At 45.3% G+C, this 25,190-nt stretch overlaps 1 protein-coding gene and 1 long non-coding RNA gene across 2 annotated transcripts in view; one reads left to right on the top strand and one right to left on the bottom strand.

Moving 5' to 3' along the window:
- Positions 1-4,918: 4,918 nt before the first annotated feature.
- LOC123836896 (uncharacterized) lies at positions 4,919-10,875 on the bottom strand. The gene is made up of 3 exons (XR_006789112.3): positions 10,725-10,875; positions 6,124-6,176; positions 4,919-5,263 (listed from the first exon to the last, which is right to left on the bottom strand). It is a non-coding gene; the product is annotated as an uncharacterized LOC123836896 (long non-coding RNA).
- A 5,999-nt stretch (positions 10,876-16,874) lies between these two features.
- RREB1 (ras responsive element binding protein 1) overlaps positions 16,875-25,190 on the top strand; it is a 177,281-nt gene continuing 168,965 nt past the window's right edge. Inside the window, exon 1 of the mRNA XM_064597206.1 lies at positions 16,875-17,005. The gene's annotated coding sequence lies outside the window, so the exon portion shown is untranslated. The remainder of the gene's footprint in view (positions 17,006-25,190) is intronic.

Raw genomic sequence — 25,190 nt, 5'->3', positions numbered from 1 at the left:
TGCATTCTTGTCCTCCTTGGCTTGAGGGTATGCAATGAGCTCGTGCCATGCAAACTGCTGAGGACCGCCCCCCCCCCCCGCCCCCCATCCCCGGACCCTCCAGTAAGGACAGGCAGGTCAGGGGAGTTGTCATACCCAAGTCACTTCAAATATTTATGGGCACCACATGCCAGGTCCCCCAGCCCAAATTCTAGGCACTGGATCATGCTGTTCCTCTCTTAAAATCCATTATTCTCCATTGTTGCCTTCATTCGGCACCTAGACCCAGAATTCGCAAAATGAAGCAAAAGCTAAGAAAACACAACTAAGGCTATGCAAAGGAACTTTCACAATAAGAACCCCTCCTTAGTGAGCACGTGGGGGTTTTCAAGAACATGAGCCCTGCTTTTACTGCCCTTATTGGACAAAAGAGGTGTGCAGCATATACCGGGAGGCATCCGCAATGGTGAGGTTACCCGGATTGCAAAAGAAAAGTCCCTGCCAAGTGATAAAGGGGAAGGAGAGGGAAAAAGAGCATTTCAGCACATTACAAGTAGAAAAACAAAGCAGTGTCCCTGCCCTCCTTGCTCCATCTCTAAATTTCCTTGGTAAAAATAAAGGTGGAATTGGACTTAAATAAAGCCACTCAAGTTCCTCCTTTGACTCAGTCTATGCCACAAATAATCCATTTGCTGCCTGGGACCTTATCTGAAGTTTCTGTCTTCAGTTATCTGAGCACGGATAAGAGAATCAAAGGAAATTTTCGCTACCTGTTTCGGCTACTGGCTTAGGTAGAAAGTTGGACTCCATTCCTGCAAAATAAAAGAACTACTTTATTTTCTAAGGGAAATTTTCCCTTTGGAATATTTAGAAGCAGGGGCGGGGGGCATGGGGGGACCACCAAGGCTTTGGAAAATCATGAAGCACAAGAAAGAACATCAGGACAGCAGGATGACAGGTGAGTCAGTGGGGATGCCTACCTCAGCCCCAAGGGAGACAACACATGCAGAGAAAGTTGCCCAGGAATTCCCGTGTCTCCTTTAAATAAATCTCAGTATTTCAATCATCATCTTAGGGAATTGTAATCTAGTTCTATCCTCAAATAAAACGATTCTTCCATTACCTTTCTTTTTTTCTTTTTTAACTAGGCTCCCCATCCAAAGCAGAGCCCAACATGGGCCTGAACTCACGACCCTGAGAACAAGACCACAGCTTAGATCAAAAGTCGGACGCTTAGGTGACTGAGCCACCCAGGCACCCCAAATAAAATTATTCTTAATCGGCCTCAATTTTAAGAAGATAATGGCAGAGACAGAGTCATTAATTAAACAGAAAGCAATGTGGCAGTGAAACTTCAGAAAATTTGGAAATTGTTGACTTATTTTGTGGCTCTCTCCCCAGATGCTGATACCCACCTAGAAAAATTCTCTTCTCCTTTCTCTCCTTATCCAAATAGTTAAGGAGAGCATGCCCCATTCTTTCACCTTTCACTCTCCATGACTCATGCAACAAATATCCAATCTCTGTCCCAGCCTAGCCTAAGTTCTTTGCCAGCGTCAGGCAAAATCTAAAGGAATCCACCTCTCTTTGTCTCCGTCCGTCTCCCTCTCTCTCAGTTGTCTTAGGTATGGGCCAGGAGCCTCCCATCAGCCCATCTTCACAGAACAGCTCCCCCAACACAGTCTCATTACTGAAAGCTGACAGGAAGGAACTTTCTGCAAAATATCCAGTAAGTAGCACGCACACCTTAATCTCACACTGTCAGAACGGCTCCTTGCAAGCTTTCTTTCTTTTTTTTTTTTTTAAAGATTTTATTTATTTATTTGAGAGAGAGAGAATGAGAGACAGAGAGCATGAGAGGGAGGAGGGTCAGAGGGAGAAGCAGACTCCCTGCCGAGCAGGGAGCCCAATGCGGGACTCGATCCCGGGACTCCAGGATCATGACCTGAGCCAAAGGCAGTCGCTTAACCAACTGAGCCACCCAGGCGCCCCTCTTGCAAGCTTTCTACTTCCAGGAAACAAACAAACAAAAAACCATATTGTACAAGAAAACAAACAAACATTTGGAGTTGCTGATTTAGGATACAAAACTGAGGAAATGCAGATCCTCACTGACATGGCTAATAAAGAATCTTTTCTATTTGCCTCCCCACACCCAATAAAATGTAGGCGAGGATGGTGTAAAAATTGCTAATATTTACTGAAGCACTTGTCATATGCCAAACTCTATGTGGACTGTTTCATTTAGGCCTCACAACGATCCTATGCGGTTGGTACCATTATTATTCCCATTTTACAGATGATCTGCTGAGGCCCACAGTGTTTAGGAGGTGACAGCACAACACACTGCATACAGTCTTCCTACAGGACCCATATTCTTTTTTTAAATTTTTTTATTTTTTATTTTTTAAAATATTTTATTTATTTATTTGACAGAGAGAGACACAGCGAGAGAGGGAACACAAGCATGGGGAGTGGGAGAGGGAGAAGCAGGCTTCCCGCTGAGCAGGGAGCCCAATGCAGGGCTCGATCCCAGGACCCTGGGACCATGACCTGAGCTGAAGGCAGACGCTTAACTGAGCCAACCAGGCGCCCTCAGGACCCATATTCTTTTTTTTTTTTATTTTAATTTTTAATTATTAACATACAATGTATTATTTGTTTCAGGGGTACAGGTCTGTGATTCATCAGTCTTACACAATTCACAGCGCTCACCATAACACATACCCTCCCCAATGTCCATCACCCAGCCACCCCATCCCTCCCACCCCACGCCCCACTCCAGCAACCCTCAGTTTGTTTCCTGAGACTAAGAGTCTCTTATGGTTTGTCTCCCTCTCTGGTTTCATCTTGTTTCATTTTTTCCTCTCTTCCCCTTGTCTCTCAAATTCCACATATCAGTGAGATCATGTGATACTTGTCTTTCTCTGATTGACTTATTTCCCTCAGCATAATACCCTCTAGGTCCATCCACTTTGTGGCAAGCAAGATTTCATTTTTTGATGGCTGCATAATATTCCATTGTGTATATATACCACATCTTCTTTATCCATTCATCTGTCGATGGACATCTGGGCTCTTTCCACAGTTTGGCTATTGCGGACATTGCTGCTATAAACATTGGGGTTCACGTGCTCCTTCAGATCACTACATTTGTATCTTTGGGGTAAATACCCAGTAGTGCAATTGCTGGATCATATGGTAGCTCTATTTTCAACTTTTTGAGGAACCTCCATACAGTTTTCCAGAGTGGCTGCACCAGCTTGCATTCCCACCAACAGTATAGGAGGGTTCCCCTTTCTCCGCATCCCCGCCAACATCTGTCATTTCCTGACTTGTTAATTTTAGCCATTCTGACTGGTGTGAGGTGGTATCTCATTGTGGTTTTGATTTGGATTTCCCTGATGCTAAGTGATGTTAAGCACTTTTTCATATCCCAGGACCCATATTCTTTTTTTTTTCTAAAGATTTTATTTATTTATTCATGAGAGAGAGAGAGAGAGAGAGGGGCAGAGGGAGAAGCAGGCTCCCAAGGAGCAGGAAGCCCGATGCGGGACTCGATCCCAGGACCCTGAGATCATGACTTGAGCCGAAGGCAGACGCTCAACCATCTGAGCCACCCAGGCGTCCCCCAGGACCCATATTCTTAACCACTAAGTTCTAATGTATCCCGGTTGACTGGGAGGGACAGAGCACAGGATAAGACTCAGGAGACTGACCTGGCCTCAAGTCCTACTTGTTATTTGACACTAGCTTGTTCTACGACATTGAGAAAAATGGAGGAGAGTTTGAAAATGTTTGGCCACACGATGTTTGTTCTACTGATAGTTTCTAGCCCTTCCATTCTGATTTTCCAGAAACTCAAGTCGGACTTCCCCGGGTCTTCTGGATTGCTGGGGAAGGAAATGAGGCAATCTTTGCAAAGGAGGGTTAAAAAGTAGAAGTGGAAGGAGGGATGGGCAAAATAGGTGAGGGGGAGTGGAGATACAGGCTTCCAGTTATGGCTGAATATGTCACAGGAATAAAAGGTCCAACATAGAGAACATAGTCGTGATAATGCAATAGATTTGTATCGTGACAGATGGGAGCTACATTTGGGGTGAGCACAGTACGGTATAGAGATGCTGAATCGCTCTGTTGTGCACCTGAAAATAATGTAACATTGTGTGTCAGCTATACTCAAATTAATTTAAAATTTTAAACTAAAAAAAAAAAAGGACTCAGGGAAAAAGTGTACCATAAAGGTGATGAGGACAGACTTTGAGTCAAAGTGCCTGCATTGAATCAGATATGCATATTTATTACCTGTACAGGAGTGGGCAAGTTACTTTACCTCTCCAAACATTATTTTTCTCATCTATTATGTGAGGATCATATTAGAGCTGCTCTGAGGAATAAGTGATATAAAACATTGACATTTTTTAAATTAGCAACTGGAAAATAATAAGCATTCAATAAATGTCAGGTATTAGCTACAACAATGTTGTTCCCATTTTTTGTTAATATATCCTTTGAAAGATTTTTCAAAAACTTCCTCTTTGCAAATATTTTAACTGGCAAAAGAATTTTAATGGTATTTAACTTGCCATTACATGCAGAAACAGAGAAAAAATTCAATTTTCTGGATTATTAGAAATAATAACATTAAAAAAATTTTTAATGGGAAAAAAAAGGTAGAAAGGGCTATATTAGGGGTGCCTGGATGACTCAGTTGGTTAAACATCAGCCTTCAGCTCAGGTCATGATACCAGGGTCCTCGGATTGAGCCCTGCATCGGGCTCCCCGCTCAGTGGGGGGTTCTGCTTCGCCCTATCCCTCTGCCCCTTCCCCCGCTCAGGCTCTCTCTCCCTCTCTCTCTCAAACAATTAAGACCCAAATAAATAGGGTCTTACAAGCCATGTTAAAGCATTTACATTTTATCCTAAGAGCAGTAGCAAACATTGAAGAGCTTTATGTAGGGGAGTCACATCGCCAGATTTGCATTTGAGGAAATTCGCTCTAGCTGCTTGGCTGAGAATGGATTGGCAGGAGCAAGAATCCCCGCAGGGAAGAGCAGTTAGGTTACTGCAGGCAGCCGGCAAATGAGGACGGTGGCAGTGATGACATGGGAAAATGTAGAAGATCCAAGCAATTGTAGAGTGAGAGACAACAGTACTTACTGAAGGAAGAGCTGTGGTGGGAGTGGGACAAGGAAGACTCAAGGATGATGCCAAGTCTCCTGGATGGGGCAAATGGATGGATGGCCCGTGGTAGCCTTCCCAGAGAGAGGATGCAAGAAGAGGGTCTGGGGTAAAGAGGATAAGTTCAGTGTTAGACCTTTTGGGTTTGAGGTTACTGTGAGCCCCACAAGCTAGCTGGGTTCCAAACCATAGAAGAAAGAGCTGGTCTGGAGACAGATACTCGGGAGCCATTCACATCGAGCCAATAATTGAAGCCCTAATAATGAGTGATAGCTTTGAAAATGAGAGTGCCTAGGGCAAGAGAATCTGTCTTTGGAGAGCACCAACACGGAAAGACAAAGCATAGCCCAAAGAGATAGGAAGAAAACCAGGTAATCAAGAGACTAGATTCATCCAAAACATGGCAGGCAGCAGCAAATTATGCCGAAAGTCAAATAATAAGAATTGAGATGTGCCCCTCGAATACAGTGACAAGGACATTGTTGATGACCTTGGCAAGCACATCAACCTCAGTGAGGCTCATTTGGGGTCTATAAGGTAATCTTAGTAGTCTTAAATATATTAGAAAGATCCTTCTTTCGGGGCGCCTGGGTGGCTCAGTCGTTAAGCGTCTGCCTTCGGCTCAGGTCATGATCCCAGGGTCCTGGGATCAAGCCCCGCATCGGGCTCCCTGCTCAGCGGGAAGCCTGCTTCTCCCTCTCCCACTCCCCCTGCTTGTGTTCCCTCTTTCGCTGTGTCTCTCTCTGTCAAATAAATAAACCTTTAAAAAAAAAAAGAAAGAAAGAAAGATCCTTCTTTCTTTATGAATGGATAAAAGGGGAGCTTCTTAGCCACCAGTGTCATTCCCAAAATCCCTTTCCAAAAACCCCACACTGGATTGGCAGAACGGCTCCAATTTTTCCTAAGTCCAGTGGAGAGCTCACTAAGACAACCCTGAGGTAGGACTATATTAAGAGGAACCTACCGCTAAAGGCAATTGGCGAGCTTCAAAACACAGCAACTCCACCCAAAGTCCTCCTAGAACACAAGGAACAAATCTTTTTCAGGGAAATGTGGGGAGAGCACAATGGCTAGTGCTGTCGCAGATACAGGCAGGACCCTGTCCAAAAGGGCCCTGGCAAGCTTCTCTTTCTCTGGACAGCACAGCCTCTGTGCCTGAGTTCGAAACCACTAACATTACTTAGCTTCTCCAGCGTCTCGTCCCTCATCTGGAAAAAAAGGATGACAATACAGCTCAGCACGAAGGGCAGAGCAAGGATCAACTGAGTTTACTTAGGGCGCCTGGGTGGCTCAGTTGGTTAAGCGACTGCCTTCGGCTCGGGTCATGATCCTGGAGTCCCGGGATCGAGTCCCGCATCGGGCTCCCTGCTCAGCGGGGGGTCTGCTTCTCCCTCTGACCCTCCCCCCTCTCATGTGCTCTCTCTCTCTCTCTCATTCTGTCTCAAATAAATAAATAAAATCTTTTTTTAAAAAAATGAGTTTACTTAGCACAGTGCTCAGTACATAGTAAGAGCTCAGGAAAATATTTTTGTTATAACAAATAATATACTGTGGGTAGTGTAAATGTTATTAGGGCCAGATCCCAGGGACCCTCAGAAATCCTTCTTTTTGCACTGCAACTTATGAGCCTACAGGTCATTCTCACCCTCCCCATTACCACCTGCACCTCCACCACCCTGCCCTGCCCACACACTGCTCTCCAAGAACAGGAACTCAGTCTCACGATTCCTATCACACACCCAGCGTCCCGTGTGCCTGGCACATGGTGCTAAGTAAATAATGCTTGTGGAATGAGTTAATAAATTCCAAGTGTATCTACTAAAATGTACTTAGGGGAGCAGAGAAACACTGCTTCCAGGAATGGAAAAAGTCATATATGACGAGTCACAGAAAGGCTGGCAAGTGTGAAGAGGAAAAGATCTGGGGCTCGCACCATATTCTGGATGAGAGGCATGGAGATCCACTCTTCAGCAAAGTTCAGATAATGAGCAAAGCAACGGAGCAACCTGACCGCACAGCAGGAAGAAAAGATAACAGCAGTGTGGGGTTTTGTTGGTTTTTGCCCTTGCAGGGGAACTCCCTTTGTAGGCAACAGAACCAAGAGAGCAGTTACAGACAAATGCGTATCTGTTGGTAAATGCCGAGGAGCTGCAAATTTCTATCACATCATTAATCACGAGGCAGCGGTGGGAAGAGTCTGGTGAAACAGTGACGATTTGGGAACACCAACAAACAAACAAACCCCCAACATAATCTAGCAAAACCCAGCAAAATGACATGACATTTCAGACCCAGCAGGAGACGAAACACAGACCCCCCAAAGAGGAAGTGATGTATTCACCCTAGCCAAACAATGAAGTCAACACTTTGAAAGGAGAAGAGAAAATCAAGCACAAAGGGACAGCCGAAATTCCTTAAGAGAACATGGAGGGCTGCGTCTGAAAGGGCTGCAGTTAGCTGCATCCTATCCCTCTCTCTCTCTCTCTCTCCCAGTCAGCCCTTGTTGGCAGATACTTATGGGCCACCAGGCTCTGGAGTGAGCCAAGAGAAGTCTCCCTCCCTTTACTAACAGTATGTCAGGCAAGTGACACAACCCAAGGTCAACGTGGAAAAGGATGGAAGGAGAGAGGGAGGGCATGTCACAGAGTGGGATAGTGGGAACCACGGCCCAGCGACTCTGCAGGCTAGTTCTTCAGTGGACGCCTAGAGTTGACAATAAGATGTAAACTTCCACATAATGATGCTTTGCCGTAATAGGACCTCTTAATCCCAGTTATCTCAAAGAAACACAAACATTAATTAGGTGTTCCCAATGCCTCTAGGGGAATTCCATTTTCATCCTTCACTTAACTGCGAAACTGAGGTAGAGAGATGAAGGAAACGCCCGAAGGATGGCTGTGTGAGTCAGCAGCCTGACCAGGAAGCCAGGGCTATGACTCCTCAGTTCCTGGTTTCCCATCTAAATATAAGAGTGCATTCCCTTCTAGAGGCAACTTTCCAGGAGAGAAGGCAAAGGAGGTTCAGGTCATCCTGGGGAGGGGCAAGATACCTGACAGCAGGCACCCAGGTCGGCAGAGACCGGACGTTTTTCTTCCAAGAGGGAGCTTGCCCCTTCCTTTACCAGCGTTGCTCAGCCTGGATCATCCATGTACCCCCTGTCCTGACTTCGTGCTCCTTAAATGGGCGCCGCCGCCGCTCACCATACTAAAGCAGCGGCTGCACAGATTAGCGGCACTCTGTCCCCAGAGCCCCAGGACCCAATTGTGCCCCAGGGTGTGCCAAAAGCTCCCCATGTGTGCCATGCATTGTAAAACCCTGGCACGTGCTTTGGCCAAGGATTTTGTCCTTCTCAATGGCCACCAGAAAGTTTGTTTGGCGATCTGTCCCTCTAAAGCGAAAAAAGGAAAAGAAAGCAAAGAAAAAGGCTGTAACTGGGGGCGCCTGGGTGGCTCAGTCGTTAAGCGCCTGCCTTCGGCTCAGGTCGTGATCCCAGGGTCCTGGGATCGAGCCCCGCATTGGGCTCCCTGCTCCGCAGGAAGCCTGCTTCTCCCTCTTCCACTCCCCCTGCTTGTGTTCCTGCTCTTGCTATCTGTCTCTCTGTTAAATAAATAAAAAGAAAATCTTAAAAAAAAAAAAAAGAAAAGAAAAAGAAAAAGGCTGTAATTGTTTCTTATAAGGCTCCGAAGGGGAGTAGAAGTTGAACCCACTTCAAGGGAAATACACACTCACTACACCCGCAACTGTTTGAGGACTTTCCGTTTTGTAATGCACCGGAGCTAGATTCCGAAGCAAAGGGACAGCAGTGATTATTCTAGAAGTTATATCATAGATGGTGTAACATTACCTTTTGCCCACTGGGATCCCGTCAGCCATGTGTGCCTGGTCTATTTTGAGACCCATCTGAGCCCGCTACCTGGGACAGGGGTAGGGTTCCCAAACCAACGTTCGGCTGACAAAGGCTTACCCGGCCTCGTCTGGTCAAGAGTAACAGTAAGAGCAAACCATCTCAGCGGCTGACTTTGTGGTTTGAAATACTGCTTTTCCTTCAACAGCAAACTCAGAGGCATTGTGTAAACTGCAACTGTAACCTAAATCAACCAACTTCGGGGAAAAACCATAGACACATCTTTTTACTTGGATTTCTTTGTGATTCAGGCAACAGGGCAAACAGTATCATGAAGCTGAACTCTTCCCCAAAGGCAGGGCTGAGAGCCAGAACCCCCCGCAGACAGGTGTAACAGGTCCCGGGTGTGCAAAGGCCCTGATCATCGTCTTGGGTTCACATACGGGAGACATGGGCTTCTCTCTTTGCCACTGGCAGGGGACCAGTTCTTAGGGTCTAAGGTCACACTATATTTTCAGCTATTTCCGCAAAGTATGCAACTCCCTGGTCTCACTGAGGGGTGTTAGCTGCTTTGGGAGGCAGTGTTCTAGTTTTCTCGCTGTCCTGTCCCCCATGGACCACAGCCAGCCGCAGGGCTTGCTACCTGCCCCTTAGCACGTGCTCTCTGCATGCTGCCTCAACGCATTGGACACAGAAACCACTGCTTCTGGCCTTGCTGACACATGCCTCTTCCTCCCAACTGTCAAATATAAGTGGCTCCCTCTTACCTCTGTACCAAGGGAGTGGTGAGGATTTATGTAGTGCTTGGGAGATATTTTAAGATATCAGCCCATCTGACTGCCTGCATTTGGTTTTATCTTCCTAGTAAGAGAGGGGGAAAGTGTTTATTTCTGGCAGACGATCCTCTTAGATTTTAAGGAGGGGTGATTGGAAAGGCTTCATCTCCTTCCATCTCAAAATGAGAGGGGCACTGAGGAAGATAACCAGGTAAGTCCTCAGCTGATGGCAAAATGGCTGGAGGTCCTAAAAAGAGTTTAGAGGTGAGAGTGAATCCAGATCCAAGCACTCAGGAGAGGCTGGCAGTGAAGTCAAACCAAGAAGATGCCCCATTTTTTTTTAGCCACCATATGTGTCCAACAGTGAGATCTTTCGGCTTCCATATGTCATTACTGACTTCATAGCTATTATGGGCAATATCCTCTTAATTAACTTCTACTTAGACAAATAATAAATAATCTCCCTTTCTATAGGAAAGCTAGGACTCATTCGCCTCAAAAAATAATTTCCCCTCTTCTTTAAGGTGGTAAGAAATAAATCTTTCAAAATCTCCCCTTTTTTTGATGACTATAAGGGAAAAGTTAGAAAGGCCAGAATAATTAGGTTAAGTCATAACCAGCCCAGTGCCATCTGTGTGTTGAATGTGCGGATGATCTTGGTAACAGTTAAGCCACTTACTAACCTAGTACTCGCTGGGAAGCGATAAAGGAAAAAGTGACTAATGATGGATGGTCTAAGGAAATGGCTGTCATTATTTTGGTTCCGTTTACACAATTCTTCCCTTTGCAAAGATAAGAATAGGCAGGTGCTTAAGTCATTAGACCCTAGAGCTGGTGAGGAGGCCCCACAGGAGTTCCAGCCCCTCTCCGAAGAGTGAGTGAGTAGTCTCTGCTAGTGGAGATTTAGAGTCAGACCCAGGTTCAAATCCTCATTCTATTGCTTACCGGCTGCATGAACTTAGGTAAACGTAACCTCTTTCAGCATCATATTCCTCGTCCGTCAAATGGAAGAATAAGAGTATTCGCCTCATAGGGTTGTTGTGAAGATTAGCATAACATGCCAGGTGCAGAATAAGGGCTTATTCAGCAGCAAATAATTATCGGAGAACAAATAAAATGAAGAGGATTTGTCAATAAACACGACTCTTCCAACTAATCCCACCTCCAATTATGATTTGGGAGCTCAGTGTCATCCTTCACCCCGAACCCCACTAAGCAATGATGCCATCTGCTTGCTTGCTCGCTGTAATAATCCAAGACTAACGTCCCTTAAAAAAAATACCCTGCCGAAGGGAGAGTGTATAGAGAACAAGTAGAGAAACTTCGAGAATAAAAATTTACTCTGTATTAAGAGCCTTCTGAGACATTCTAAACGACATTTGCATTTCTGACAAGGTTCACCCAATTTTAAGTTTCCATTTCAGTAAAAAGTTCCTGCAGAGATCTCTATCCTGGATATGTCAGGTCTGACAGTGTGCATAGTTTGGGAAAAGTCCTCTTGGCTTGGAGTACCAAAGTGAATACATTAGGTAAAAAAAAGTGGCAAAGAAGGTATGCCTAGAACTTCCAGTTCTGAGAGCCAAATGATAAAACAAATCCATGAGTGCATTGAATTATCCCTGGCACCATTCTATCTCCTATGGCATATACTATATAATGAAACAAAGAAATTATTATGTGCTTCATAGAATAAGCCTAAAAAGAGAGAGAATTTGCTTTACCAAATGTATGAACAAGAGCTTCTCACCTCACCTAGAGAGCTGGTTCTTCAGCTTTTGGCCCCCCATCCTATGTAAGAAAGTAGCTATATTTTTAGTACTCATTGATGTAAAAGATACAGAAGAACAGAGTGATAGTATAAATTTAGAAAAGCTTTTCAATGCATTTGCAGTTTATTTGTGAATGACGAACACATACATTTGGATCAGGTACATTTCTATGCCAGTCATTTTATTATTCAATCTACAGAAATTGTTGATGCACATAAAGCATCTCTGACCCTTTGCAATAACTCAGTGTCCCCGAGGGCGTATTCAGACACTAACTGGGGCCACAGACCCAGAGCACAAACATGATGGGAAGGCAGGAAGGGATGCTCAACACATCCTGAAAGTGTTTTCTGCAATTTAAACAAGGTGAGAGAAAACTGCTTTCCCCTAAACATCTGACCGTAAGCAGTTATTCTCATTTGGAAACTAGTTTCATTTCTATGTGCTTGGAAATCCCACCCATGTTACAGTTTCCCAGCTCCCTACAAAACAATAAGTATTGCCAATAAAATATTTATTGAATGATAATGATCTTGCTTATAACCTACATGGTGTCTATTCCTTTAATTAACCACATTCATGGTGTTGTCTTTGTGATATTTTGATAGTTTCCAGATGCAGGTATACCTTATATGAATAGAAAGAGGGGGGAAAAACCCCAAAGTCACTTAAAAATAGAACCAGAACTGTAGCTACCACATGTGTTTTAAATATATTACCCATACAATTAAGAATACAGTATTATAAACCAGCTCTATAAATCTTATAATAAAAACAGTAACACACCAACTCTTCTTAGCCACAAAGAGGCCCTTAATACTATTATAGATTCCATGATAATGTGGCTTTGGGATTGGCTTAATATTTTGTAGTAAGAATGTTAGCTAGTTGAGATAAAACACAACACATCCCCTTGTGTGTACCTAAAATGAAGGGGGGAAATACTCTTCTTGCAAGGCAGAAGCAAGCTCAGCATGTGCCTGCCTTCAGTATTCCTGGAAATCCTCTGGATTTTTACTACCATTTATCTTTTTTTTTTTTTTTAACATTTTATTTATTTATTTGACAGAGAGGCACAGCGAGAGAGGGAACACAAGCAGGGGGAGTGGGAGAGGGAGAAGCAGGCCTCCCGCGGAGCAGGGAGCCCGATGTAGGGCTCGATCCCAGGACCTGAGCTGAAGGCAGCCGCTTAACGACTGAGCGACCCAGGCACCCCTTTTACTACCATTTAAAAGTGCTAAGAAAATTTAATTTTCAGAGAGAGCTTCAGGCATTGTTCTGTAGACAACACAATTGAGATCCTTTGCCTTCAACTTCAGACCTAAACGAATCCAGGAGAGTGAGGAAAGGTCTGAGTTGGTGTGAATACAATTTGTAAATTATAAGGTGCTAGCCTATGCAAATGTCAGCAATTAAAATTACTGATTACACTTCTCCCTGACCTTGATTCAACTGGTAGGAAAAAATAACTTTCGGGTGCCTGGGTGGCTCAGATGGTTAAGCATCTGCCTTCGGGATCGAGTCCCGCATCGGGCTCCCTGCTCCTTGGGAGCCTGCTTCTCCCTCTGCTTCTCTCTCTCTCTCTCTTTGTCATGAATAAATAAATAAAATCTTTAAAAAAAAAATAAATAACTTTCTGAAACTTCCAACAAAAAGGTATTTCAACACTATGAAGAGACTTTTTTCCCTGGGAATGTGCAAAAGTAGAGATAATAGTATAACAAACTCTCACATACCTCCTCCTAGTTTTGGTGTATGGCAACTCATCTCATTTACAATCTTCAGTCCCCCCTCCCTGAAAAAAAAAAGCTGGATTATTTTAGTACCAGACACCATATAATTTCAGTGCAAATATTTCACTAGATATGTCAAAGTTGTGAAAATTACTTTTCAAAAATAGCATTGCATATCTACTTCAACCAGTGACAATGATTCCTTAATAGTCTCTAATATGTAGTATTCAAATTTCCCCCAAATGTCCCATATTTATTTTTTATCAAATCTATCTTCAACTTTTAAGGATAGTGGCTGTTTTTAAGGAACTCAGCTGAAATCCCCTTGCAGTTCCTCTTAGAAATATTTCTTTAAATAAGTGCTTAGTCATGGGGCATTTTATCACCAATTCAACAATCGCCCTAGGCCTTTACTGAGATGGGCCCACACAGCTCCACAGTAGAAACAGAGGCTGCTGAGGCTTTCCTCGCTGTCTCTTACCGTAGGGCAGGCACTTCATAGTGCAAAGAGCTGAGAGTCAACAAACCTTGATTCTAATCTTAATTCAGTCATTAGATAACTGTATAACCTTGAGCAAATCCATTTTCTTCTCTGTGTCTCAGTTTTCCAGGCCTGTAAAATGAAGGGGGTCGGCCTGGGTCATCTCTCCATTTCTTTCTGGTTCTTGAGGTTCAATATGTTTGATTTTATGTTTAATTAATTTCAAGTACTATATCATCGTGATGATATCTATGAAGATGGGAGCAGGTCTGTTAGAGACAAGAGCAGGGTATTTGAAATCATCAGACCAGTCAAAGCCTGACTTGAGTTCCCTTGGGTAAGTCGTTAACCTTTCTAAGCCTCAATGTCATATTGTATTACAATTTATTATACTTACCTGCCTCACCTACAGGACGCAAACTTCTATGGAGCAGGATGTTCTCAGGTTCGACTTCCTATCATCAAAGCCTAGTGTAGTGTCTAGAACCTGGTAGGTACTTGATATACACCTTGATACAGTGAATATTGAATATTTTATTCACTTATAGAAATCCGACCTTGCCTGTGACCTTTGGTAAGAGATGAATGAGAGCCTTTTTTTTTTTTTTTTTTTGCTAAATTTCATCTCTCTTTGGCAATTTTTATATGCTTGCTTGCTTCTCCTGTTTTGTTTGAGAGAGAGTGCGTGCGCACGGGGGGGGGGGGGGGGGAGGGAGAGAGGGAGAGAGAATCTTAAGCAGGCTCCACGCCCAGGGTGGAGCCTAATGCCGGGCTTGATTTTACAATCCTGAGATCATGATCTGAGCCTAAATTAAGAGTCAGACATGTAACCCACTGAGCCACCCAGGTACCCCTCCTTCTTTTTTAGAGTATACTTCTATACACTCACCACCATTTTTATTTTTCTATACTGAGTTTTGGGGTCATACTTTGGAGTGGCTTAGTGCCAGCCTAATAAAGCATTTTTATCAACTTCTCCAAATCAAAATAATACAGGAGGTAATGTAACTGCAACAGTATATATCAGATACATGAATTTTCTGATGAATGGAATGTTCACTGGGACTAGTTCCCTAAAAATGATCCTGATTCAGTTTTAATAGAGCTGAATGTGAACAGCTGTGAATATTTCCTCAAACGGTCTCTCCCTTTCATGTAAAGACACTCAATTTAGTTTATCATTTCATGATCCCTGGTCACACTTAGGTACTATTTTGAAATGTGAACATTTTCCTTAACTGTGTTCAAATCTGGTGGAACTGCTAGAGCAGGATTTCCTGAAAGGAATCCTAACCCTGAACAATCATGCTCACAAAAACCAGTGACTGGACAGACACACTTAGGAAAGTTTGCATACGACAACTTCCTGGCAATTCACAAACCCCTCAGCACACAGAAGATTCTGGAAAGTCTTTCTATAAAGATACTTGTTGCATTTCCTTGTTGTATAACAAACTTCCTTATTCCATGTACCACTAAGAAAGAAAACTAGGACTCAAAGCTAAGATGCCAACAAATATGACATCAGAGATGTTAAAATTTAAAAAATGTGCATCTTGGGATAGATGAGATGTGGTAATATGACCACAAAACCTTTTGTCAGACATCACCTACCGCCTACTGAGGACCTAGTGTTCTCTGGAACAACACTCTGGACAACTATGCTCTGGCCTAGAGCTTTCACAATTATTTCAGAGGAAGCAGGTAAAAGACTATTCTTTCCTATTAAGAAGTAAAAGAATAAGAATCCTGAAGTTAAAAAAAAAAAAAGGAAATACTGGTCACCCGTTTTAAGTGTGAACCAGACCTTGTTCAGTTAGAAATTGCTAGGTCCACATCCGCATGTAACTGTCCCGCTGTCCTCAATGAGCATGTAAATCTCTTTAAATTAAGATGGCATGTAATTAAATCATTCAGCCTGTTGACGGGCTTCTCCACACACGTAGTTTACTTTCACTTGAAGTAACCCATTTACCTCTGCAGAGCCCCACACCCTGAAGTGACTCAACTTCATTCCACCATCATTAAAATCTCTAGCCCTTTACAGGCTAGTCTAGGGCGTAAAGCATCAGTAACTCTACAGTGAGTCAGATGAAGTATGTGAGTGCTGGGGGAAGGTTGGAGAGACTCATAAATCTGCTTCCAGGGAAAGGGTGCGGTGGATGGCCGGGGTCCCTCAGGCTCCCCCCTGCATCAGTGCACAGGCCTGGCCCAAGCCACCCGCTCACATCCTTCTCCATCTTGCCAATCCGACCGCTAAGGGCTGGGGGGCAAGACTTCGGGGACGGCGGGTCCCTCCCCAGGCTGGCCCAGGTTCCCCGTCTAACCCCGCACGCCTAAGTTCAGCCCCTCGGATGCTTCGGAATGGCTGAACTGCGCGAATCTATCTTTCTGGCCGCGGATCTGGGGGCTTCCCCGGGCTCTCCGGGCTGGCAGGACCGGCCAGGGCCTCGCGCCGTCCTTCGGGCCGGAACAAACAGCCCATGACCCCGGGAGGCCCGGGTCACCTTCACACCCGCCTCCGCCCCGCACCTCCCCCGGGGCCCGGGCCTGCCTCCCGCGGCGGCGCCCCCCGGCCCAGCCCGGAGCCGCGGGGCGCGGGGGGACTTGTGCGGGCGCGGCCGCGCTTCGCAGGGCGCCGCATCCGCCACCGAGATGCTGGCAGCCGGGGGAACGGCCTCGCGCGGCCCTCTCCTTATTTATCCACCCTGCAGTTTCCATGGTTCCGCCGCCATCCTCCGCCCCTTCCTCGAGCGGAGCCCGGCAGCGAGCACGGACCCGGCACGGAGGGGGCCGCGGGGCGGGGGGGGGGGGGTGCGGCGCGGGGGCCCCAGGGCCCGGAGGCGGGGGCCGCGCGTCGTTTCCAAGCCCCGGGGCGCGCGGAGGCGCACCCCCAGTCCCACCCCCCGGGCAGCTGTGCCACTTCTGCAACCCCGGCCCGCCACCCCCGCGCTCGCCCGCACCCCAGGTCCGTTCCCCAGCGGGCCCGGCGCCGGGGCCCCCGAGCGCAGCGCAGCCCCCGGCCCGGCCGGGAGGCGCGGGGGAGGGGCGCGGCGCAGGCAAAGTTGCTGAGTTGCTTTGCACGCTCAGAAGTTGCAGCTGAGACGGCAGCTTCCCGCCCCCTTCCTGGACTCGGCGGCTCGGAACACACACCCACCCGTCACCACCCGCTACCTGCCCTCGCCCCTGCGGCCCCGGCCCGGACTCGGCAGCATCCCCTCCCGGCGCCCGCGAGGAGCCCAGGTTTCCAGCGGAGTCGGGCTGGGGGCGGGCGCACCCCACCTCCCCGCTCGGCCGGGGGTGGGGGGGGGGGGAGGCGGGGAGGAGAGAGGAGTAGGCGCCCCTCCACCCAGTCGCCGCGCGGCCGTGGTGCTTTTGCACTTTGCAAAGCTGAGCAGCCGGGCCGGCGTCGCCCCCCGGCCCCCGCGCCCTCGCGGACCCCGGCGGGGTTTGCGGAGCGTGCAGCGCGCAGCGTTCGCATCCCCTCCCGCAGGGGGCTTCGCCTGGGCGGCGGGAGGGGCTCCGCCAGGGGCTGAAGTCGCCAACAGGTGCTCGCGAGCCCATGTGACCCGGGAGGGGCCGCGCAGGGGAAGCCGGGGGTGGGGGCGGGGGGCGGGCTTCCTCCGGGTCCCCCGCAGAGCCCGACGCCGGGTGCACCCCGCCCGCGGCGGCTTAGGGAGGGCTCGCGGGTGGCTCTGCCGAGCGCCGGTGCCCTCGCGGCCTGCCCGGGAGGAGGAGGAGCAGGAGGGGGAAGGAGGGATGCGAAAGTGGGTCAGGAATGTAACTGGACGCTGCGCACCCCCACGCAGAACCCCCCCCTCCCCCGTTGCCGGCAGAGGCGGCCAGCGCCAGCCTTGGAAAGCGAGTCTTTTGCTGTTGTGGTTCCCCAGCATTATCGGTGGACGGTTACCAGGGGATCCCGAGGGATGTGTTGCCCTGTGACCCTTTGGGAAGAAAAACTTAGTTGCCTCAGTAACCGAGTTTGGCTTGGATGCAATGATGCCATGAATGTTCTAGGTGAGCCTGACCAGGACGAGGAGGCTGCGGAGGCACTAGGGGGTGGATTAACTTTTCTTATTACTGAACCAAGACGTGAAAGGAAAGCTGGGGAGGAGGTGGGGTTTGGCCCCGTTTCGTGTTTGTTTTTTGTTGTTTCAAAGAACATAAATGAGACGTTTTTGCGTTAGAGTTGGAGTCTCCCAAGTGCAGGCCCCGGCGGCCATAAATTTACCAAAGTTTTTAACAAAGGTTTGAAGCTGATACCCTAGAGTTGGAAGGACTAGAGGACAGTGACAGTTTTGTATTTGGGGAGGGCTTGAGAAGCAAACATGAAAAGGCCTTTCTTAAAAGGAGAAGAAGAAGAAAAACCCCAAAAACCCAGCCCTTCTCAAAGCAGAAGCAGTGAGAGTTCCCTCCTGAGCACAGCGGCACCTCACACCCCAAGCATGTGACTAGGCGAGGGAGGAATCCAGATTTAAAAGTGATGGGCTTTGGGTTTGAAGGCTGGTGACACAGGCAGAGTCAAGGGGAAAAAAATCATAATAAGAGAAGAGACTGCAAGAAGAAGGCTTAGCATTGTGGACTAGGCAGCTCAAAGCTCTTCTTGAGCACCCTTCCTGAGTTTTATCCCGTTTTTCCTTCTGGTTTTGTTCAGGGGACCTTAGTCACAGAGGATGGGACAGGGCTGTAGAAGCAAGGCCCAGAGAACCATAAGGCCACAAACTCAGAAGAAATGTGCAGCAGCTGGGGTTTTATTCAGAAGCAGAACAGGGGTGTGTTATCCTCTAAAGAGATCTTAAGAGTTATCTGAAAAGCTGACTTAGGAATTAATGTAAATTTCTGTTTCCAAGGCAACCCTAGATAAAGTAACCCAAATTGAGATGTACTCTGCATTCAAGAGTGTATATTCATAGAAAGCAAAACTGGTAATTTTTGTAAATTGAATCATATTCTAAATATGTAAAAGAAGAGGTTATTTTGTTTTTTTTTTTAAAGATCTTTATTTTTTAAGATTTTATTTATTTATTTGACAGAGAGAGACACAGCGAGAAAGGGAACACAAGCAGGGGGAGTGGGAGAGGGAGAAGCAGGCTTCCCGCCAAGCAGGGATCCCGATGCGGGGCTCGATCCCAGGACTCTGGGATCATGACCTGAGCCGAAGGCAGACGCTTAACGACTGAGCCACCCAGGCGCCCCAAGAAGAGGTTATTTTGTAGTGAAAACTTTGTTGGACATCTAACCATTCCCCAGGTTACTTTTTCTTTTTTTTTTTTTTAACTTCACTGAGGTATCTCACTAGTAAAATGGGAATAATAATCATTAATAATAATAGTTGGTCTTCTTTGGGTTGGGAGACTTGGGCTTTTCACATTACTTTCTAGATAGAGGATCTTCAGTTCAACTGGTGAAAGTCTTCATTCTCACTTAAAGTGTTGGCCTAAACTGTAGACCCAACTACACTGGAAGCTGACAGATCCCCTACATCGAATTCTCTTGCATTCTGAATGTAAAGGGTAGAGTTACACAATAGTTTTCTGGAAACTTGAAAAAAAAATGAACACTTTCATGATCTTAGATTTTGTCACTTTGTTAAGGAGCATGGTTTCCTTCTGTGTGAGATAATTAGACTTTAAAACCTTGCTTCAAACCAGAATTGTTGCTTTAGAAATGAATTGAAAATTAAAGTAAAAAATGAAGTGGCAGGGCAACTGGGTGGTTCAGTCGGTTAAGCATCTGACTTTGGCTCAGGTCATGATCCCAGAGTCCTGGGATGGGGCCCTGCATCGGGTTCCTGTTCACTGGGATTCTGCTTCTCCCTCTCCTCCCTGCTCATTCTTTCTCTCACGATCTCTGTCCCTCTCTCTCAAATAAATAAATACTTAAAAAAAAAAAAAAATGAAGTGGCACACTTTCCTATTCCCCTACTCCCCAAATTTCATCTGAGTTCATGAAACATTTATATGTAGGGTGGTCTTCATTTTAGTTGTGAAGCAAATTGAATGAAGATTTATAAAGCAAATTAAATGAAGGAGTGAATATCTGTTTAAAAAAGGATTAACAATAGGATCCTTAGTGTGGTGAATTGTCCTTGTGTATTTAAAACATTTGTTACATAAATTTTGGGGCACTTTTCAAGAAATCATCTATGTGTAGCACTTTCTCACAGAGATTATTTTGGGCCATGCGTTTGTAACCACGTACTCACTGCCACCCCCCCAAAATTTTTTTGAATGAACATATGCTTTAAACACTTTCACCAACTACTTTGTGTATAGAACTGCATGGAGCATTGTGGAGATTAGAGAGAAGCATATTCATGTTCCTAAAAGAGTCAAATCTGTGGTTGAGTTGGGGGCTACAGCTAGATGACAAATATGAGAAGTTTAACTGTTCAGGAGTTAAGTAAAAATATACGCATATATGTCTAAGAAGAGATGATGGATTCATAGATGGAAGGTACCAGGAATTGAGAAATGGAATGAAAAATTAAACTTTTTTTTTTTTTCGGGGCATCTGGATGGCTCAGTCACTTAAGTGACTGCCTTCGGCTCAGGTCATAATCCCAGGGTCCAGGGACTGAGCTCCGCATCGGGCTCCCTGCTCAGCGGGGAGCCTGCTTCTCCCTCTCCCTCTCTCTCTCTCTCTGTCAAATAAACAAATAAAATCTTTAAAAAATAAATAAATAAAAATAAACATCTTTTTTTCTTCTATTTATTCTCTAAAATGTTAGCAGTGAAACTAAATTGCTTCTCTCTGTAAGATAGAAGGTTTGCTCTTTGTAGGGAGAGGTCTGGCAACTCAGCCAGCCAGTATATGATTGACTGTCAGTGAGAGGTCAGTCTTAAAGGGCCCCCGGAGCTTCCAGGGGGTCAGAGAGCAGAGGGTGTGAGGGACAGTGAAAGGGAGAGGTCACACCCTTACTTAGGAAGGGCTCAGATGTTGCAGGGTGCTGGGTGTGTTCTGGGAAGGATAGTTGTCAGATGGCAGCCATCAGGAAGTTCTCCAGAGGGAGTTGGTAGAACTTGAAATTAGGCCTTCAAGGATGTAGACGATTTTTATAGCTAGGAAGAAAAAGTGGTAGAAATGAGGTAAGCCAAGAGGCAGGAAGTCACAGGAAACATTAGGGGAATTTGAATAGATCAGCTTTGCTACAGGAGAGGGATCAAATGTGAAATTTGTCATTTGACTGGTAGGTTAGGGACAGACCAGTTAGGGGCCATGAATGCCCATCCAAGGTTGGTGGAAGGACTTTATCTGCAGGTAATGGGGAATTATGACAGGCTTTTGAGTAAGGGAAATGCATGGTCACAGTTGCATTTGGGGGAGGTTCATCTTGTGAGTTAGATTGGAGTGGGGGTTTAGGGACCATGGGTGGCTATTGCAGGGATCCAAGGGGGCTGGCAAGTATAGTATTGAAGGGAATTTGTTGGAAGGCAATGCTTTGTGAGTTGTTATAAAAGGAAAATTGATAATATTTTATAGTATGTGGATGTGGAGGACAGTGGATAAGAATTTAAATCTAGAAGCTGTGAGAAGGTGGTACTATGAGCAGAAATTGGAACAGGAAGCCAGAGTTCAAGGTAAATTGAAGAGTTGGTTTGAGAAATGGAATTCGAAGCTGTGATTGGCAGCTGGGTTCAGGGAAAATGGATGAGTCTTGGCTGGAGGTGGAGATGTGAGTCATCCACGTAGAAGTAGGTGATTATTGGCCAGAGGTGTGGAATGAACTCCTCAGTTTGAACTTGGTGGCGAAAGGACCAGTGTGAGGGAACATTCACAATTAGACTTTTTATGTGTATAAAAAACCATATAAACACATATATATGATTTTTCAAAATTCTTCTCCTTCCTCATAAAGCACAACAAAGTGGTCATTCCTGGGGCTGTAGTTAGAGCCCATCTACTGATCCAGCCCTGTTCTAGTCCAAGTGGTTTCACTCGATGGCTCCTGAAACTGGCTCATCAGATGAAGGGGGTCCCACCCCATAGGCACTGAATCACAGTCTCCTGAGCTAGCAACTCCGTATTCTTAATGAGCTTTCCAGGCCACTCTGGTATGGATTCCTTGGGAGAGCCAGTGCCTTAGCCAGTTTGTTCCACCAGTTCTGAGACCTCCCCACCCCGAGCCTCCTGTCCCCCCTTGGGAGAGCAAGAGTTCTAAGGTGTTCCTTTGAGTGTGTCTCTTTCAGCCTTTTTGCTTTTGTTTCTAATGGACAGTCATTGATAGGCAGGGCTGGAAGTTGTTTTTATCCAGATGACCTGCTGCTTTCCAAATTTAGCACTGGTTGGAAGCAGGGATGGATGTGTCAGAAGTCCTCTGCCTTGCTAGGTAGGAAGGGGATTTGGGTTGACGCGCAGTGTATGGTGCTGAGTGACTCACATTCCATCCATCTAAGCCTGTTGGAGATGATGCAATAAGGCAGGCCCTGGGCAGACCACTTCCTGTACCTTTGGAGACGCAGACCCAGGGTGTGGTATTTGGCAGTCTTCTCAGGAGGAGACTATTTGGCTGATCCTTTTCAAGGGAAGAGTCAGAGGTGAGGCGGGGGAAGCTGTTGGCTCCTCACACCACAGGTCCTCCAGTTTAGAAAGGAATAGTCAGAAAATTAGGGCTGGTTTTCTAAAAAGGCGATGACTATTAACACCTTTTTCAAAGAATACCTGTCTATCCAAGGATCTGTTTCTTTCTTTCTTGTCAGAAAAACAAACGTCTGTCCCATTGAGCAGTAGCAAACATTCCATCACAGCCAATTTTCAATTAACCTGATGCTACGAATTATTATCGGGCTACAGATCATCATTGGCCCTTCCTTTTCCTTTCTCCTTTATAAGCTATCAAGAGACAGATTCACCTTCTGATGTTATGACGGGCATCCCGAGCCCTTTTTTTTTTTTAATCTCCCCTGAAGAACAGTAAAAGATGATAGAATCTAGGGGCGCCTGGGTGGCTCAGTCGTTAAGCGTCTGCCTTCAGCTCAGGTCATGATCTCAGTGTCCTGGGATGGAGCCCCACATCGGGCTCTCTGCTCCACAGGAAGCCTGCTTCTGCCTCTCCCACTCCCCCTGCTTGTGTTCCCTCTCTCACTGTCTCTCTCTCTCTGTCAAATAAATAAATAAAATCTTTAAAAAAAAATTACTAGTTCAGTTTGGGGGGAGTTAAAAGTTATACGGGCGGGGTGCCTGGGTGGCTCAGTCGTTGAGCATCTGCCTTCGGCTCAGGTCATGATCCCAGGGTCCTGGGATCGAGCCCCGCATTGGGCTCCCTGCTCAGCGGGAAGCCTGCTTCTCCCTCTCCCACTCTCCCTGCTTGTGTTCCCTCTCTTGCTGTGTCTCTCTGTCAAATAAATAAATAAAATCTTAAAAAAAAAAAAAAAGATGGTAGAATCTAGGTGTGGGGTTTGGTTTGGTTTGGTTTGGTTTTTTTGAAATTGTGGTAAAATACACATCACATAAAATTTACCATCTTAACTCTTTTTAAGTGTACATTTAGTACTGTTGCTAGGCACTAGAATCTAGGTTTTTAAACTCATTTACAATGTAAGGGACTCTTCTAAAAATGTCAGAAAATGAATCCCAGGTAACACACAAAACTATGAATGAGAGAGAATGGTATTAGCGCAGGCTTAGAGCGTTCAGATGCCCTCCTGAGAGAAGGCTCTTGTAGGATGCGCTTGCCTGGGGACAGCTTTTCATAGCTGCTAATTGCGAAGTTAATTAGTGCGGAGGAAAAAGGCAATTTTATGCTTGAGATTTCTTAAGATGCCAGAAATAGTGCTAGCACCTTGATACCGATTTTAAAGTTTTCTTAAAGTTCCAAGAGTAGAAGGAGAGAAGATGCTCAGTCAAATGTGAACTTACAGAATTTAATTTACACACTTGCTCAGAGTTTGCAGAGTTTGTTTTTGTATACCCTGTAGAAATAAGCTCTTGATGCATGCGGAGGGGTAGGTCATATCTGCCGCTGTTATCCTATTTTTTTCTAGTGAAATCTTAACGATTTAGGAAAATAGGGGTATCAACAACCAAAAAAAATTCGAAATGAGCAAGAACCTGTGAATTTATTATCATGTAAAGGATCATGTCACAAAATGAAACAATTTTGAAGGTTAAATAGTTGAGTAAGATACACAAGAAAGATGGGAGGTATTGTTGCTGTTTGTCAGAGTTCTTGGTCAACCGAAATCTATTACAGTTCACTTTTTTTTTTTAACATTAGAAAATTTATTTTCACAACCCTTGACTGTTTGCACTCAGTCATTCATAATACCCACAAAACAGGTTTGGAGCTAGTCGCTCCAACAGGATGTCAGGTGCAGTTGAAGAGAAGTGGTGTGTTCACGTTCTACCAAAGGAGAAATGCCTTCACTTATCTCTCGTGGCTTTGGAAATTTATAGCTTATTGAACAACCCATTTAAAAAGTGCTGCTAAATTTGAGAAAACTTATAGAATCATTCTGAGTTTATCTTATTCAAGACTGCTTTAGTCAACTTTTGCTTATCAGTCCTGAGAAGATGTGTTAAAACCAGTTTGGCAACTTTTTTTTAATATAGCATGTGAGAAGGCCCTTAGAAAAGAGTTTGAACCAGTACCAGCACTGGAACTAAAACTGAACGCCTTTTTAAAAAACATTTTTAAAAAATTGAAATATAGTTGACATACAATATTATATTTGCTTCCGGTGTACAACACAGTGATGAGACAATTCTATCCATCATACTATGCTCACTGTGGTAAGTGTAATTATCATCTGTCACCATGCAACATTATTACAATATTATTATTTTCATTATTTCAGTATTATTGACTATATTCCTCATTCTGTACTTTCATCCCCCTGACTTTTTTTTTTTTTTTTTTAAAGATAGTTTTTTTTTTTTTTTTTTTTTTTTAAGATTTTTATTTATTTATTCATGAGAGACAGAGAGAGAGAGGCAGAGGGAGAAGCAGGCTCCCAAGGAGCAGAGAGCCCGATGCGGGACTCGATCCCAGGACCCTGGGATCATGACCTGAGCCGAAGGCAGACGCTTAACCATCTGAGCCACCCAGGCGCCCCTGACTTTTTTTTTTTATAACTGGAAGTTTGTACCTCTTAATGCCCTTCACCTCTTTTGGTCACCCGTCCCCCTCCCCCCCCGCCCAGCAACCATCAGTTTGTTCTCTGTATTCATTACTCTGTTTCTGTTTGTTTGCTCATTTGTTTTGTTTCACATAGAAGTAAAATCAAAAGGTATTTATCTTCCCCTGTCTGACTTGTTTCATAGTATCATTAGCATAGTATCCTCTAGGTCCATCCATGTTGTTGCAAATGGAAAGAGCTCATTCTGTTTTATGGCTAATATCCCATTGTATGTATATAACGCATCTTCTTGAGAGTTCTACCACTGAACCACCAATGCAAGCTACCACATCTTCTTTATCCATTCATCT

Source organism: Mirounga angustirostris, unplaced genomic scaffold, assembly GCF_029215605.1.
Source record: "Mirounga angustirostris isolate CCGP_5_RB_7025 unplaced genomic scaffold, mMirAng1.0.hap1 SCAF_8, whole genome shotgun sequence".
Lineage (NCBI taxonomy): Eukaryota > Metazoa > Chordata > Mammalia > Carnivora > Phocidae > Mirounga > Mirounga angustirostris.
This window is presented reverse-complemented; position numbering and strand designations above follow the sequence as displayed.